The following is a 17,337-nucleotide window of genomic DNA, read 5'->3' as shown; positions in this document are numbered from 1 at the left end:
CCTACATGTCACTGGCACGAACTGTTCAAACAGATGAGAAGCTCAACCACCTCCCAAACATCCTGGTTTTAGTATGTGATTTTATTAGGTACAGTACAGTTGAGGATTGATACATATTGGAACTCTCCTATTGGATTGCAACTTCTCCAATAGAGGGAAAACCATTTCAGACGAGTCCCAATGACCAAAAGAACTTGACAACATACATACTCCCCTACTTAGAAGCAGAAACAGAGTGTGGTGCAAAACTTGCATCACTCCAGATAAGCAGCAGTTGGCCATGGCAGACCAACGGAAGATTCACCCGGTTGCAGATTTGGATTTGCCATCCACCATGCCTCTCGTGCCTCCTGGCGCCCCGGCTTCCAACAAGGCCACTAGCCCCCTGTCATCAGGATCATCCTGTCATCGTCCCCTCCCGGCTGCCTAGAACCAGAAGCTGCTTCTACAAGTGCTGGTGCTGGATAATTTGCCTCCTGGTGGTCCTACCACTTGTGGTCCTGGCCACAGCCGCAATCCTCTATGCCATATTCCAGCCAAAACTCCTGAAGTGTTCGATACAGAAGTTGAGGATAACCAAACTGAGGCTCAACATTGACTTGACCCTTTACGCGAAGTTTAAAGTCCAGATCAAGGCCAGCAATCCGAACAAAAGGATTGGGATATACTACGACAAGGGTGGGTGGCTAACCGTTTGGTATGAGAACGACAAGTTAATGCCAAGGTTCCTTGCCTATATTTTACCAGGGTCACAAGAACTTTACTGAGCTCAACGTTGGGTTGAGTGGCAAGACGAGATCTGGGAGCACATTGATGAATGCGCTTCAGGAGCAGCAACAGAGGGGGCGGATACCACTGAGTCTGAATGTCGATGCTCCGGTCACGGTCAAGGTCGGGAGGCTGAAGCTGAGGAAGGTGAGGATTCTGGGGAAGTGCCTGTTCGTGGTGGACAGTCTGAGTACTAACAATCTGGTCAGCATCAAGGCCGATGACTTTAGTTACGGGTTGAAACTTTCATCCCACCGAGAAACGACCTCTGTCTCCTCATTCAGAAATTCTCCTCTCCACCATCGACCCACCTCCTTCATCCCCTCGATCTCTATCCAAGTGGCACTATTTAAGCACGCCAATAAAGGATTATTCTGGAATAATATATTTATTTAGAAATATATTGCTGGCTGGCCCTCCATTGTAAATTTCACGGTTGCCCAATTCCAAAGTCAAAATCTTCAAAGTTTATTTTCCGATACATGGGTTGTCTGCACGCTATCAAGATAAGTCGCGGTTTTTTGTTTTTCAGCGACGTCTGATCTTTAGCCGAAACGAAGAAAACATCAATTGCACAATTTCCAATCTTCAACAAAAGAGAAACGATCCTACAAGTACGTAATGAATGTCCTTAAAAAGCCAAACATTCGTGGCGACGACAACTTATTATCAATAATCTTACCAAAAAGACTAAAGATAAACAATTGTTCGATACTGCTTCTTGCGATAATAATTGCTACTTGGGTGAACTTTTAGCCTAGCTAGTATGAAAAGAATTTGACATGACTTAAATTGCACAATTCGTATACTTCATATCCTCGACCAAGCATCATTTGACCAATCTACTCTTCACTTGTTGGAGTTCGTTTGCTAATCACACGTCACAGCTCACTGAGAAAGGTCCTCCTCCTGATGGGACACGGTGGATGCAATTTCTCTTTTATTTACTTTTTCTCTGGCATTTTGTCTTGTTCTTCGAAAGACTTCAAGACGACTCAAAAGTCTTCTTGCACCGACAAAGCGTTAGGAGTCTCATGTTAGTCACCAACTCTCCCTGTACCGGACATTACATAGTCAGGAGGCGATGGGCCCAGTGGTTTTAGTGTGGATACAAGCCAAACCTGTATAAATCGAATGCACAAGATCCCAAGGAATTTCAATTGTTAAATGATGTTGGTCTTATATTTCTTGGGTTCAAGTTCAGGCCAATCATGTTCGAAGCGTGCTTGAAAAGGACAAGGTCTTCTCACAGGTTAGAACAAGGTACCGTTCTATGTTTAATTTTAGTGGTGTAACACATGTTTCTTCTGTTTGGTCTGGGTAGGGGACTTCGCATCTACATACATACATACATACATACATACATACATACATACATACATACATATAAAGGATAAAAACTGGATCTGCAATAGGATTAACTAATTCACCCGCAAAGGATAATACAAAGGGGTGAGTCCTAAGTTGAAGTACTCTAAGAATCTTACATCCTAAAGAAGTTTCGGCCCCTCCTTCGAGAAAATATACTACTCATTCGAAAATCAATAAATTTCAACAATTCAATTACAACTTAAACCGTCAATAGGCATGTGGAGATGAGTAAGACAAAAAAATAAAAATAAAATCAAAACTTAAAATCAGAACGCATTTTTTGCATGGCATTTGCACCCATTCATCATGAAGTCAAGGTCTTTTGTGGAGAGTATGCAATTCGTGTTACCAGAAGTCAAGGTCTTTGTGGTTTTGTGTTGCTTATGGGACCATGAGAACTACCTGTAGCGGGTCTTTTGGGGTTTCGTATGTTAATATTGTGAATCACACCGTGTTACAATGTTCGTGAGAAGTCAGTCTTCATGGATTTTTTCTTGACGTTTGGCTTTGAAAATGCGAGTTATACCCACCTTATAATGAGATGAAAAATAATACTAAATAGACTTAGTCTATGAATTTATTTGAGTAGAATCAATTCACCTTATGGAAATTGTGTAAGGGTACTCGTGTTTTATATTGGTACTAGTATGGATCTCGTTATTTCTTGCTGCATTGTTAATTGACCATGCATTTCAATCTTATTGAAAAGAAGAAAATTTAACAGACATCCTATATAAATTGCTTCTCATTCCTAGTCCTATGGCGTCGTATGGAAAAAGAGTTTAACACGACTTAATAAGTCGCAAAAGCCATGCACTTTTATATCCTTAATCACTTTCACCTACTTGCAACTTCACTTCAATATATCTCTTTACTAGACAAGTACTTGATGAGACCCTTACTCATCGCTTAGTCTTGATGAAACTTCTGTTGATTCATCTTCCAACCATGATCTGTTATTATGTCGGAGCTGAGCCAATGAGATCTCATGGAAGGGCTTTGCCAATGGTAACTTCTGAGCTAGAAAAGCTTTCGAGACTTGCTTCATAGTTGGTCAAGACTTTGGATTAGCACTCAAGCAAGCCAGCACCATAGAAACTATCATAACAATAGTTCTTGCGATAGAGTTCTCTCTTGGAAAAGGCAACCGAGGGTTTAGAATTTTATGTAGCATAATATCTTCTCTAAAAGATGTCAACAAGGTAGATATAATATCTCTTGGATGCTCACCCATCATTGTTTCCATTGCTACCACTTCAAAGTTACATACATCGCATTTCTCATTAATGACCAAAGTATAAGCGAGCTCTGGGAAAAGAAAAATACAAAGACATCAAAAAATTTGGTGATCGATGTGATATCCTAAAATTTGACCTCTTTCGAAATATATGAAATTGTTATTTCATCAATGCACTCATAGTGGATTTACTCCGAACTAATTACTCATGAGTTAATTAATCTACTGGGAGAGACCATAGGATTAAAATGCAAAAGACCAGAGAATTCAATTAGGGATCGACCGCTTGACTATAAAGATCGACAACAAGACAATACTACGCTGATATAAGTCAATCACCGAACGGATATAAATCGATTTGACAGAGGTATGTAGTTAGTTCGTGGGTGGTTATGCACTATTACGATACTCGCGTCGAACGACAGTAAATTGATTTTCTATTAATCTTGTGCTTAGGGTTAGTAATTGAACCCTTGCGATTACATGACAATTAAGGGTCATCCATGATTTGAAAAGGCACAACTGCGAAAACCCCTAAAGTCACCAAATAGTTTAGGTTGTACTAAAGTCGCATTTGATTGATTTTAATCATGAAATTTAATTTGATTTTGGGTATCGAACTTTCGAGGACTTTAAGACGAACCTATTAAACGTTGCCTCAATTATCTGTCTATTCATCAGTAAGCATCAAATTTTCGGATGAGGACTAATCGGTCGAGAATTGGAAGTCGGAAAGGAAGCTGGGCTAGGCGAAGGCCCAATGGGCCTCACACCTTCAGAATTCGGCCATGAGGGCCCAAATGGGCCAAGCCAAGCCTGCCAAGCCCATTCAAGCAAATGGGCCTAATGGCAAAATTGTAAATTCTGGCAAGAAAGTTTGGCTTTTAAGAAAATGAAAACAAAAAAGAAAAAGAGGGGACAAGGAACTTGGCTACAAGGATTTTAGGGGAAATTGAAATGATGAAAATTTGGAGAAAATATCTCATTTTCTCTTTCTTCCTCTTTCCTTCTCAATGACATCTTCGATCCGACCCCAATTTTTAGAACGGAATCCCATCCACAACCAATCTTTGGATGAGAATGCAATAGGGACTGATATACCACGACAATGTCGAGAAGGCCATTCTGGGGAAAAAAAACTTGATTTCTCATCAACGGAACGTGGAAATTCGGAAATTTGGGAACGGGCTATGAACGTGGACTGAGTGGGCCCAAGCCCATGCTGGAGGGCCCATGCTGGAGGGCCCATTGGACCCGAGCCCATGAAGGGAGGCCCAATAGGGCCACATGCCCAAAGGAGTTGGGTGGCCCATGAGGGCCATAGGCTCTCCTAGCCCATCAAGCCCTTTTCTTTTTGCAAAATCTTGGCATTAATTGCACCCAACTATGTGAATTGTGCGTGAATATTGTGCAATCTTCATGAGATGACCGAATTGCCCTCTCTTCAAACTAAAGACCAAGGGGTAAAGGTGGGAAAGGGGATGAAAGGGGCGGCCACAAGGGAGAGGAAAGAGAAATGATATCATCCCCTATCCTAGCCTATTTCCCTATTTCCCCATGTGAAAATCTTCCTCATTAATGGCCTTAGATTTCCATCATCATAAGCCTTCCTTCAAGCAGAAATACTAGATTGTGAGGGATTTGAAGTACAAGGCATTAATTGGCAAAGATCTCTCTCATTCTCCTCTTCCTTCCCCCCCTTCCGAATCGTTGGCCTCTCTCTCTCTCTCTCTCTCTCTGTCTCTCTCTCTCTCTCTCATTTTCTCACTTTGGCTCTCAATCTCTCCTTTCTCTCATTGCTTGTGTGGCCGACCATCACCCATCTCCATTTCCATTTCATTGCAAGCCATTCTCTTCATTTTTTTCTCGTTTTCCTCTCTCTCATTTTCTCACTTTTGCTCTCAATCTCTGCTTTCTCTCTCTGCTTGTGCAGCCGACCATTACCCATCTCCATCTTCATTTCATTGCAAGCTATTCTCTTCATTTTTTTTTCTCATTTTCCTCACCGGTGACCGTCCACCACGCCATTGCCATTGAACCGCCATTTTGCACTGTCATTCCCCTAGCCGAGTTGGATTTTTGGAACCAAAGGAGGGACTAACCAGCCTTGCTGCAAATCCCTTGCCTTATTTTCTCTCATGTTATGGTCCCCCGTGAAGCTTGGAGACCATTCGCTAACTTGCTGATTGCCGCACTATCGCCCAAGCCGTCGACCAACCCTCACCGTGAGCTGTTCGAGGCTTGATTAGCCATCACAGCTGGTGTCCAGCCTTGCCACTCTTCCCCCGACGCTTGTTAAGCTTGGATTTGGGCGTGAGTGGCTTTCTAGCCCTTGAATAGGGTTGTTGTTGTACTTAGGAATTAGTTTAGAGCTAGATTAAGGTTAATTAATGCTTTGATGATGTGATAAGTGGGTTTTATGCAATAAGTTATCGTAGGGTACCAATTGGTTATCGGGATAGATTATCACGTCTTATCGATTAGTTATTGTGATAGGTTATCATGTTTTGATCGATAAGTTATCGTGATAAGTTATCAAGTTCTGTCGATAGGTTATCATGTCTTGGTTGATAGGTTGTCGCGATAGGTTATCACGATAAGTCTTTCCAATGCTCGATAAGTTATCAATATTTGATAAGTAATTATGTGGTAAGTTATTAAGATATAGTAAGTGAAGTGTGATATATTGATATGATGTGTTATAATAGAGTGATAAATTATTATGTGATGATGTGTGATATGTGATATGATATTGTGATAGGGTATGTTATTCGAATAAGTTATAGGATAGGTTATTGTAATGAACTAGGCCTTGATACCATGACTTATCTTGAGTTAAAGAAGTATCCTATATGCTTTGAGATCTAATGATAATGCATTATTAGTTACTAAATTTAATGCATGTTCACGTGACATTTGGAACCGGAAAAGACAAGCGTTTATGGCATCCGAGAATAGTGACTATGTGTCATGCATATGAGGTCGGGTGATGTATTAAGATGAAGTGATATGAAATGCAGGTATGGCATGCTTGTTTGTGGCACGTGACATTACATATAGCATTAACATTACACATTCCTGCATTGGTTAATGAGAAAGAGATGAAATGGGCATGAGTAGTGGTATGCTTGTATGATCACCTAGAAGGCCTTAATGCATTTTATGTGGGGTAGTGAACCCGTCCTGATGCATTTTACGTGGGACAATACCCGATTAAGTTTGGATGCCCCCAAGTCAACGGCATGTCGTTCGTGGATGGATTTCGAAATGAAACTCCTTACACGAGTGTCGTATTGATGCGTTTATGTGAGACAATGCCATACTCAATAGGGCGAGACTATACCCAGTTATGTCAGATGACCACCAACCTTTGGGTTGGCCGTGACTCTGAACAGTCGTAACAATCTGGACATTTTTGTGTGGAACGTGCATGAGATTAATGTGTGATCATGTCCAGATTATTGCATGGCATGTGTGCATGTTTATGATATACCGCGTGTTTTTATGTTTAATTCTTGAGTATAGGAAGTGTTATAAGAATTGCTTACATGCTATGTTTTGTCGGCTTGAGAATGTGAGATAACTGTTTCTATTTATAGTTAGGGCAAAGTAGGAATGACTTTGTTATTGATCTGCCATCGGTAGATGACTTGCACATGTAGGGCGATTCTGAGGTGAATGACTCTATTGCATGACGTCTAGAAGGTTCACTCATTGAGTTTATCTCATAGTTGTTTGTGGAATGTTTATAGGCCTTAAGAATGTCTGAGCCCTTTCGTTAGATCCAGTTCGGGCTCCTCGTCGAGCATAGCCAAGAGGTGATTGATTATCTGATCAAGGGGATCGATTGCTGTTACACGCGTTACGTCTCGACTCTTTGGGTTGACGAGGGACTCCCTAATTTGGTGGCTCACCGTTTTGTGGCTTGGAACTTTTGGAGAAGGGACGAGAGCCACGGACCCATACGCGGTTTTGATGGACCTTCGGGTTCAGGAGGATTTGGGGGAGGCATCAGCTAGGATGCCATGGATGTAGACGTGCCTGATGGGGTTGTGTTTGATCATACTTGTCGAGCCGGAGCCCTGGATTATGGAGCCCTTAACCAATTAGATGGTAGTGGGGTTAGTGTTACTTTTTGGAGCCGCATTCATAGTTCTAGAGGTGATAGGTTTATCTCGAGACCTCTTTTGATAAAGGACGTGACTGCGCTTTTGAGCTGATCAGATGTGGTGAAGCAAGTTAGGATGAAGCTGGTGCATATGTGCTGTATGATGTGATAACTTTCGATGCACACACACACACACACCCACATATATATGTGCGTGTGTGGTTTGATCTATCCCTGTTTATTGGTTGGTTGACTCCAAAAATTGTTGTATCCCCTACTACCCCTAGCTTGCTAAGGGCTCTATAATTCAGAGCTCCAACTTAACGATTACATTAGGGTTGATCTCTAGATTTGACATAGCCTCAGTGGGTACGTTCACATTCATAGCATCCCAATTAATACCCCCCGATCTTCCTACACTTGGAGGTCCATCGAAATCACGAATGGGCCTGTGGGCATCGTCGCTAATCCAAAAATACCATGCCCTAAAACGATGAGCCACCAAGTTAGGGAGTCCCTTGTCAACCAAAACAGTTGTGATGTAATGCATGTAATGTGCATCAGTCCCCTCAATCGGAAATTCAGTCACTTTCTAGCTATGCTCAACGGGGAGCCCGAATATAACGAAAGGGCTTAGACATTCTTAGGGCCTATAAACATTTAATAAACAACATGAGATAAACTCAATGAGTGAACTTTCTAGACCTCGCATGGGGAAGTCATTCATCTGAGAATCGGCCTGAACGTGCAAGTTATCTATCAATGGTGGATCAATAGCAAAGCTCTTACTTTGCCCTAATTATTCACTTGAACGGTTATTCCACTTCTTCAAACCATCAATTTGAGCACAATTCCTCGCACAACATTAAGGGAGCCATTGAAAGGTGACTAAAACACTAGAAACGGGGACTACCTAAGCTAATGATAGAGGCAAGACATAAGCAATTCTTATAACAATTTCCCACACTCAAGAGTCAAAAATAAGAATGTGCAATTTATTATAGTCATGCACCCATGCCATGTAATAATCCAAACATACTCATATATCAATCTTATACATGTTTCACACATATATGTCTAGATCATTATGACCGCTCAAGGCCACGGCTAATTAGAAGGTCGGCAGTCTTCCGACATGACAGGACATCGTCTCACCCCATTGAACATGGCAACATCTTGGGTAAACGCATCAAGACAACATTCCTGTGAGGAGCGTCATTCCAAAATCTATCTGTGAACGGCATCTCGTTGACTTGAGGGCATTCAAATTTAATCGGGCATTGTCCTGCGTAAGTGTAACAAGAAGGATCCACTACCCTGTGTAAACGCATCAAGGTCTTTAAGTGATTACACGAGCATACTAACACTCAAGCCCATTTTATTTCTTTCTTTCATTAATCGATGCAGGAGTGTGTAATGCTCATACAATATGCAATAAAATGTGTCACAAACCAACATGTAATACTCGCATCTTATATCATTTCATATCAATGCATCACCCGAATGTACCCACGTTTTTTTAGATCACGTCACCTCTCATGCATGACAAATGGTTACAATTCTCAAATGCCATGGACATTTGTCTTTTCCCATTCTAAGTGTCACATGAACATGCATCATAATTAGAACTCAAAGCATATAGGATACTTCTTTAAGATAAGTCATTGTATAAAGGTCCAAGGCATTACAATGATCCCCTCCAACAAACTTATTTCATTAACATACCCTATCACAACCACATATCACATACTATATAATGTTTATTACATTAATATAATATATTGTAACAACTCATCACACTTCACTTATCACATCTTAATAACTTATCGCATAACTACTTACCACCTATCGATTTCTTATCGAACATTAGAAAGGCTTATGGTGATAACCTATCACGATAACCTATTGGAAAATATGATAACCTGTTACGATAACCTATCAGTACCCTATGATAACTTATTGCTTAAAAGTTAAAACCCACTTAACACATCATCAAAGCATCACTTAACCTTAATCTAGTCCTAATCTAAATTGACTTGACAATTGAATTGCTGTCTGCCTCCGCCGTCATCACTTAACCTTAATCAGTGGTGCCCTCATCAAATTCAACATTTTTCCTCATCAATTGAACCGACTTGACGTCCAAAATTGCGACAAAAAACGACCCTCTAATTCTGATTTTTCCGATCCAAAATAACCTTACTTTGATTTTTCGCCGAAATCTTGGGTTTGTAGAAAAATCTTCAGAGGATGAGCCAACATTCCTAAAATGAATTGTAACATGACTGAACTTTCAATTTCTAAAAATCGGGTTCAAATTCACAGTTAATTTCAACCGGGTGCGATTTTAGCGTGACCTAGCTTATCATGTAGCTTTTAGGAATTTTTGGTGCAATTGACCCGTGGTCGATTATTTTCGAGCCACATTGTACATCTTCGACACATTGGCGACTCTCGATTGTCGTAAAAATCTCGAGGTTTCAAATATGGGCATAGAGTATATAAATGACAGTAAAATCGGTTTAGTGTCGTTCGACAGAAATTTTGCAATCAGGTGGAATCACCCACATATTAATCACATACCTCTATCGAATTAACCTATCTGTAATCTCTAATCAATTTTGACAGTGCCGTATTGACCCTTACAGATTAGCATGGTCGAGCAGTCAATTTTTGGTTGAATTCTTAAGTCTATTGCGTTAAAATCCCTTAATGGCTTCACCAGATAGACTAGTTATCCCGTGAGTGATCAGCTCAGAGAATAGAACTATAGGTGTGTCGATGAAAAGCCCAACTTATTCAATTGAAAACAGAATTGGAAATTCGGGATGTCACAATTCTTCCCCTCTTATAAAAATTTTGTCATCGAAATTTAAACCTATTACAAATCTTGAAACAAAAATGTGGGGGTATAGTCATCTTATCGAATCTTCACTTTCCCAGATTGCTCCCTCAGTGCTGTGGTGTTGCTAGACCACTTTAACCAATGGGATTATCTTGGTGCGTAGAACATGTTCCTTCCGATCTACAACCTGAACCGGTCTCTCCACGTATGACACCTTGTCGTCCACGACTAATTCTTCAAAATTCAACACGTGGGTTGGGTCAGGTTCATATTTTCTCAATATCGACACGTGGAAGACGTCGTGCACTTGCGCCGACCTCGGCGATAATGCAAGATGATACGCTAGGGTCCTTATTCTTTCCAGAATCTCAAATAGACCTATGTACCTCGGACTTAGCTCCCCTTTCTTGCTGAAGCATGAAGTACCTCTCATCGGTGACACCTTCAGAAGGACGTGCTCACCAACTTGGAATTCCAAAGGTCTTCAATACTTATCTACGTAACTTTTATGGCGGCTCTGAGCGGTCTTTAATTTGTCCCTGATAACTGCAACTACATCCACTGACTGTTGAACCAACTCTTGCCTGTGATTTTTCGTTCTCCAACCTCATCCTAACAAACTGGCATTCTGCACGCTCTGCCATATAACGCTTCGAAAGGTGCCATCCGAATACTCTGCTAGTAGCTATTGTTGTAGGCAAACTCGACGAGGTGAAGCTATTCCTCCTAGCTTCCCTTGAAATCCAACACGTAAGCTCTCAACATGTCTTCGAGGGTTTGAATCATCCTCTCAGACTGGCCATTTATCTACAGATGGTAAGCTGTACTGAATTGCAGCTTCGTTCCCAAGGCGATCTGCAAGCTTTTCTAAAAGGTAGCTATAAATCTCGGGTCTCTATCAGATGTAATCGTCACCGACACTCTATGTAGACGAACAATCTAACGCACGTACAATTCTGCGTATCAGTCCAACGCAAGGTCCTTCCGTACGGCGATAAAGTGAGCTGACTTCATCAATCTTTCGACCACTACCAAAATGGAATCATTACCTCTCTGATTCCTCAGTAATCCCATCACAAAGTCCATTGTGATGTGTTCCCATTTCTACTTAGGAATCTCGAGAGGTTGCAGAAGTCCTCTCGGCTTACAGTGACGTGCCTTCACTTGTTGACACGTTAGACACTTGGCGACATGCTTAGCTATATTCGCCTTCATACCGGGCCACTAATAGTGTTGACGCAGATTCTAATACATCTTCGTACTGCCTAGATGAATGCTGTAACTGCTACGATGAGCTTCTGACAAGATCTCTTCCTTAAGCTCTGCATCATCAGGTACATATGATCGTCCTCGAAACCCTAGTGTTCCGTCTTCAGGAATCTGAAAGTCAGCCTTTCTCTTTTCGGTATCCTCTTGCAGGATTTTCCGAATATCTGGGTCTGTCAACTAAAGCATCTTGATTCTAATCTATACTTTTGGTTCAATCCCGAGAGTGGCCATAAGATTTGAAAGGTGACTTACCTCAAATTTGAAAACCAAATCTCGAGCTCTTTCGAGTAAAATCCACTCCTTAACCATCATCTGTGCAATTGAAGACTTCCAACTCAAAGCGTCTACGACTTTATTAGCCTTTCCAAGGTGATACAAGATGTCGCAATCATAGTCCTTCAGAAGTTCCATCCAGTGACGTTGTCTCATATTCAACTCCTTCTGAGAGAGTAGGTACTTGAGACTTTGATGGTCTGTAAAGATCTGGAATATTTCTCCACATAAATAATGTCTCAAAATCTTCAGAGCGAAAATAATCACTTCGAGTTCTAAGTCATGCGTTGGGTAATTCAGCTCATGAAGTCTCAACTGACGGGACGCGTATGCAACAACCCTGCCATGTTGCATTAACACGCAACCCAGTCCTCTAAACGACGCATCACTGTAGAACTCGTACCCTCCATGACTAGATGGAATCATTAACACTTGTGCGGTAGTCAGCTTCTGCTTAAACTTCTAAAAACTACACTCGTACTTATTTGGCCACATGAACTTCTCTTCCTTCTTTAGTAGTTAAGTCAATGGCGAGGCTAAAGTTGAAAACCCTTCCATGAACCGTCTGTAATAACCTGCTAAACCCAACAAGATTCTGATCTCTGTCACTGTCGTCGGTCTTGGCCAATTGATCATTGCTTCAATCTTGGTCGGGTTCACGGAGATTCCTTCACCTGAAATCACATGACCTAGGAAAGCAACACGAGTCAACCAAAACTTGCACTTGCTAAACTTGGCATACAGTTCATGATTCCTCAATGTCTGAAGCACCATCCCCAAATGCCTTTCATGCTCTTCTGGACTTCTCGAGTACACCAGGATATCATTGATGAACACGAATACAAATTGATCCATATATTCTTTGAAAACTCGGTTCATCAAATCCATGAAAGAAGTTGGGGCGTTCTTCAAACCAAACGGCATTACAGTGAATTCATAATAGCCATCAAGTACGAAACGCTGACTTCAAAGCATGTCCTTCTTCGATCCTCGCCTGATGTGTGACATCCCGAAATTGACCCGCTTCGATAAAATGAAATGTGCATATCGTCGGCGCGCCTATGGTCCTTTTTCTCTAAGCTGATCACTCACGAGTTAGCTAACCTATTGGGTGAAGCCGTTAAGGGATATAACCGCGTAAAATCCCTAAAAGCTACCTAATTGGTTGGATTGGACTAAAATCGCGTTCAGTCGATTTTAATCATGAAATTTAATTCGGTTTTGGGAATCGAATATTTGGGCGTGTCACAATTCATTTTTAGGACCGTCTCATCGTCTATCAATCTATTGCCGAGTCTGAAATTTCAAGAAAGAAATTATCGGTGGAAAAATTGAAGACCGAAAGAATTTAGAAAGGGAAATGGAAAGAGAAAAGAAAAATGAGAATAGTATTATTCTTTTCTTTTTCTTTTTTTTCTCTCTCTTCTCTCTCCTCTCCCCTCCCCCTTCGTGCGGACGCCCCCTCCCCACGCCTACTCTCTCTTTCTTTTCCCTCTTTGACCAGTCAAAACCCCTTTTCTCTCTTTCTTCTCTCTCTTCTCTCCTTCTCTCTCGACATTCTCTCTCTCTCCTTTGTTGTTGAACCGAACTGGCGTACGTAAGCGAGGAGCTCGCCGGGCCGCTGCCGCCCGCACCGCTGCCCGGACGCCCACCGCTCACCGCCGTTCCGCCGTCCGCGTGCCCCCGCGTCCGCCATGCGCCACCAGCCCATTTCCTCACGCCAAGCTTTTCCCCCGAGCGAATCCGCCTCTGCCAGCCCCCGTTCCGCACCCGTCCAGCCGCCGCTCGCCGCCGTCCCGACTCCCCTCGGCGTCCTCTCGCCCTCCGCCGACCTCCCCTCGCCGCCCTAGCCACTGGACGAGCTTCGTCCAGCCAAGAACAAAGGGCTAGAAGAATGGATTTCCAGCCCTGTTCAAGGCCCGTTTTGGGCCATTTCCGGGCCCCGAACCCGAGCCGTGCCTTGGGAAGAATCGTTCCTCGTGTCGTCCCCGTCGGATTGATACGTTTTGCACGCGATTCCGATGAGTAATCTCAATAATCCCTGATTAGTTGGCTAATTATGCTTAAGAGTGGTTTATTTTTAATTAATTAGGTTTAGGTGGTTATATTAGTATGGATTAGTGTTTATTAGTCAATTGTAATGCGAATTAGATAAATTGAATATGTATTTAGCAAGTAGACGTGGTCTACTATTTATTGAGGGTAGCTCGAATTTTCCGACCCCTAATCGGGCTTCAATTTGACGATTCGGGCCTAAGTGGGATTTTTGGGATTTAAATATTATTTTTCGGAATTAAATTAATTAATTAATTATTTTCCAAAATTCAACTGAGATGGCTAGTGACCGGAATATTATGCTGATGATCGTGGTGAAGTTCGTTTATTTAACTGAGTGCCAATTTGAGCTAAATTGGATTTATTATAATTAATTATTAATTCTCGAAATTAATTAATTAATTATTTATTTTCCGGAAATTCAACTCGGATGGCCCATGACCGAATTTTTATGCTGATGATCGTGGTGCAGCCCGTTTATTTAATTGGGCTTTATTTTGAGCTAAATTGGATTTATTTTAATTAATTATTAATTTTCGAAATTAATTAATTACTTAGTTATTCTTCGGAAATTAAGACTGAGATGGCCAACGATCGAAATTTCGTGCTGATTGTCGTGGCGCAGTCCATTTATTTAATTGAACTTCAATTTGTATGGAATTGATTTAAATTGTGAATTTTAGGATATATTCCTATTGAGTTGATTTTAGATTATTTGATTGAGAAATAATCGGGTATCGGTTGTTAGTATTGATAGTAGACTGGTGAACTATAGAGAAAGGCATTATTTCATAGTGGAATCACGGTAGAAAGTAAATCACCTGGAGAAGAGTAAGTTGACTCGGTGATTAAGTATTTGGCATCTAAAATGACACGTGGGCTCGGTAATTTGATGCATTACTGAGAATGCACATGGTCCCAATGAGTACATTTGGCATCTAAAAGGACACGTGGGCTCGGTAATTTGATGCATTACTGGAGAATGCACGTGGTCCCAAAGTACATTTGGCATCTTGAAGAGACATGTGGGCTCGGTGACTTGATGCATCACCTTGGAGAATGCACGTGGGCTCGCTGATTTAGTATGGCATCTTAAAGAGACACGTGGGCTCGGTGACTTGATGCATCGCCTTGGAGAATGCACGTGGGCTCGTTGATTCAGTATGGCATCTTAAAGAGACACGTGGGCTCGGTGACCTGATGCATCACCTTGGAGAATGCACGTGGGCTCAATGAATACGTATGTCGTCTTGAAGAATGCATATAGGCTCAGGGACTGGATATTCTATCATGGGGAAAATATAGTATTGATTGAAATGGCCTAGAAATGGTATGACCGACATGTAATCGACTAAGTCGATTGATCGATGATTCGATCTGAGTATGATATAATGTGATTCAATGATCTGATCTGATGTTGTGAATGGTTTAATTGAGATGTAATCAACTAGGTCGATTTGATCGATGCTTCGATCAGTAATGTGATTGCTTGGGTGCCTATTTGATATGTGCTAACATGCAGGTGGAATCTGAGGCCAAGGTAAGTCCTCTGACCTGTGCGTGTTTAGGCAGCCTATAGTATAATGGTTTACTAATCGGGCCTTAGTGGGGTAGAACTCGCTGAGACATAGTCTCATCCCAGTTTGGGGAAAACATTTCAGGACCCCGATGAAGAGCTGAGGAGAAGGAGTCTAAGATGGAGAACTCGGATGTGAAACCTGAGGAGAAGGATTTTTGGAAGAAGATAATACCGGGAGGGGTCTTGGATACGACCCGGATGGACTGAGATTCCATTTTATTTTGTGAACTCCATTTTGATGTGAATAGAGTAAAGTAAAAAAAAAATTGTGAATAATTGTGAAGTACTCTGGTTTATGAAATGACAAAGGTTTGGTTGTGGATTTCAATATGAAAGATATGGCCTACTTTTCTATCCCATTGTTTTATTGTCTGGGGATTTATAACTGCTTCCGTATGTGCTTAAAAATAAAAAGGGTCGGCGATACATAGTCCTGGGATATCACACTTTAAAATCGACCAAGTAGAAGGATGTGCGCGTGCCCGAGGATCGGGGCGTGACATGATGATACCCTGTCCTCAAGTCGATCTTAGAAAATATCGACGCTCCTTGCAACTGATCAAACAAGTCATCGATCCTCGGCAGTGGATACTTATTTTTGATCGTCACCTAATTGAGTTGGTGATAGTCGATGCACAGGCGCAACGAACTATCTTTCTTCTTCACGAACAGACCCGGTGCTCTTTAAGGTGATGCACTGGGTCGTATGAATCCCTTATCTAACAACTCCTGCATATGCACCTTCAGTTCTTTCAACTCTAATAACGCCATTCAATAAGGAGCCTTAGAGATTGGCTCTGTCTCGTGGGCTAACTCGATCACAAACTCAATCTCCCTTTTCTGGCAACAGACTTGGCAATTCCTTTGGGAACACGTTTGGGAACTCTTGAACCACTACAATATCTTCGATTTTTAGCTTCTCAATTGTCGTATCCACGACAGTTACTAAGTAACCTTTGCAACCCCGTGACGAGATTAAGGTAATCGAGGTTCCTCCTCGACTCCCAACAAACTTGAAACTTTCACCCACTGACGGATTAAACTGAATCGCTTTACAATAGTAGTCCATCTTAGCTCGTTGCTTGTGAGCCAGTCCATGCCAATTATTACATCGAAATCATACATGGCTAGAACTATCAAATCTATCCTCTCCTCTCGCTCACCAATCACTAACTTGCAACCAGGACAACCTATCGTAGACAACACCTTATCTTTTAATGATGTAGATATGCTAACCGCTAACTCCAACAACTCAGGACTCAATCCTACCAGCTTAACAAATTGCTTAGCTATAAACGAATGAGTTGCACCAGGGTCAAATAAAGCATAAGCAACGTGGTCGTTCAACGAGAACGTACTTGTGATCACATCAGGCGAGTCCTCTCCCTGTCCTCTAGTGATGGCGTACACTCTTCCTTGCGCTAGAGGTCTGTTCTGTCCACCCTATTGTGCAATTTGTGGTGCGAAGCCTCTATTTTGACCCATCAGTGGCGGTGATGGCAACTATTGCGGTCCTATAGGTCTTCTGGGACAATTCCTAGCTATGTGACCCTGCTGGCCACACTCATAACAAGCACCCAACCTATAATGGTACGGGGTTGATCCATGTCGTCTTTCGCAGAAGCGACACCCACTCATCTGGCTTGGCATTGATTTACCCACCCCACTTTTCCTATTAGGTGGGACAAGGTACCTTCCTCTTGTCATAGGTTTCTTTCCAAACCTATTTCCATCCCTATTCAAACAAAACCGCGACCCAAATGCAGCGGCTTGTTCATTCAGATTCCTCTCTATTAGTTGGGCCCGCCCGTATAGCTCGTCATAATCCTTCA

Source organism: Eucalyptus grandis, chromosome 10, assembly GCF_016545825.1.
Source record: "Eucalyptus grandis isolate ANBG69807.140 chromosome 10, ASM1654582v1, whole genome shotgun sequence".
NCBI lineage: Eukaryota > Viridiplantae > Streptophyta > Magnoliopsida > Myrtales > Myrtaceae > Eucalyptus > Eucalyptus grandis.
Note: the sequence above shows the minus strand (reverse complement) of the source record.